The sequence below is a fragment of the Trypanosoma cruzi genome, genomic scaffold (assembly GCF_000209065.1).
Source record: "Trypanosoma cruzi strain CL Brener 1047053517107 genomic scaffold, whole genome shotgun sequence".
Taxonomy (NCBI): domain Eukaryota; phylum Euglenozoa; class Kinetoplastea; order Trypanosomatida; family Trypanosomatidae; genus Trypanosoma; species Trypanosoma cruzi.
In genome coordinates, this window is record NW_001849428.1 from 78,046 (window position 1) to 80,222 (window position 2,177).

At 43.3% G+C, this 2,177-nt stretch overlaps 1 annotated feature.

The window, feature by feature from the left end:
• Positions 1-2,177: part of a sequence feature (areas not merged during assembly with more than two copies in the genome that could not be assigned to a particular haplotype) that runs on past the window's edge.

A 2,177-nucleotide genomic window follows, 5' to 3' on the forward strand; every position in this document is an offset into this window, starting at 1 on the left:
TCCATGAATCCATGAATCCATGAGCCCATGAGTACATCAATCCATGAGTCCATGAATAAATGAATCCATGAGTCCATGAGTCCATGAATAAATGAATCCATGAGTCCATGAGTACATGAATCCATCAGTCCATGAATCCATGAGCCCATGAGTCCATGAGTCCATGAATAAATGAATCCATGAGTCCATGAGTCCATAAATACATGAGTCCATGAGTCCATGAGTCCATGAGTACATGAATACATGAGTCCATGAGTCCATGAGTCCATGAGTCCATGAATCCATGAGCCCATGAGTCCATGAGTCCATGAATAAATGAATCCATGAGTCCATGAGTCCATGAATACATGAGTCCATGAGTCCATGAGTCCATGAGTACATGAATACATGAGTCCATGAGTCCATGAGTCCATGAGTCCATGAATACATGAATCCATGAGTCCATGAATCCATGAATACATGAATCCATGAGTCCATGAGTCCATGAGTCCATGAGTCCATGAGTCCATGAATCCATGAATCCATGAATCCATGAGTCCATGAGTCCATGAATCCATGAGTCCATGAGTCCATGAATAAATGAATCCATGAATCCATGAGTCCATGAGTCCATGAGTCCATGAATACATGAATCCATGAATACATGAATCCATGAGTCCATGAGTCCATGAGTCCATGAGTCCATGAATCCATGAATCCATGAATCCATGAGTCCATGAGCCCATGAGTCCATGAGTCCATGAATACATGAATCCATGAGTCCATGAGTCCATGAATCCATGAATCCATGAGCCCATGAGTCCATGAGTCCATGAGTCCATGAGTCCATGAGTCCATGAGCCCATGAGCCCATGAGTCCATAAGTCCATGAATAAATGAATCCATGAATAAATGAGTCCATGAGTCCATGAGTCCATGAGTCCATGAGTCCATGAGTCCATGAATCCATGAATCCATGAGCCCATGAGTACATGAGTCCATGAGTCCATGAATACATGAATCCATGAGTCCATGAGTCCATGAGTCCATGAGTACATGAATCCATCAGTCCATGAATCCATGAGTCCATGAGTCCATGAGTCCATGAATACATGAATCCATGAGTCCATGAGTCCATGAATACATGAGTCCATGAGTCCATGAGTCCATGAGTCCATGAATACATGAGTCCATGAGTCCATGAGTCCATGAGTCCATGAGTCCATGAGTCCATGAGTCCATGAATACATGAGTCCATGAGTCCATGAGTCCATGAGTCCATGAATACATGAGTCCATGAGTCCATGAGTCCATGAGTCCATGAGTCCATGAGTCCATGAGTCCATGAATACATGAATCCATAAGCCCATGAATCCATGAGCCCATGAGTCCATGAGTCCATGAGTCCATGAATCCATGAATAAATGAATCCATGAGTCCATAAGCCCATGAATCCATGAGTCCGTGAGTCCATGAATACATGAGTCCATGAGTCCATGAGTCCATGAATACATGAATCCATGAGCCCATGAGTCCATGAGTCCATGAGTCCATGAGTCCATGAATCCATGAATAAATGAATCCATGAGTCCATAAGCCCATGAATCCATGAGTCCATGAGTCCATGAATAAATGAATCCATGAGTCCATGAGTCCATGAATACATGAGTCCATGAGTCCATGAGTCCATGAATCCATGAATCCATGAGCCCATGAGTACATCAATCCATGAGTCCATGAATAAATGAATCCATGAGTCCATGAGTCCATGAATAAATGAATCCATGAGTCCATGAGTACATGAATCCATCAGTCCATGAATCCATGAGCCCATGAGTCCATGAGTCCATGAATAAATGAATCCATGAGTCCATGAGTCCATGAATACATGAGTCCATGAGTCCATGAGTCCATGAGTACATGAATACATGAGTCCATGAGTCCATGAGTCCATGAGTCCATGAATACATGAGTCCATGAGTCCATGAGTCCATGAATACATGAATCCATGAGTCCATGAGTCCATGAATACATGAGTCCATGAGTCCATGAATCCATGAATACATGAATCCATGAGTCCATGAGTCCATGAATCCATGAGTCCATGAGTCCATGAGTCCATGAGTCCATGAATCCATGAGTCCATGAGTCCATGAATCCATGAGTCCATGAGTCCATGAGTCCATGAGTCCATGAAT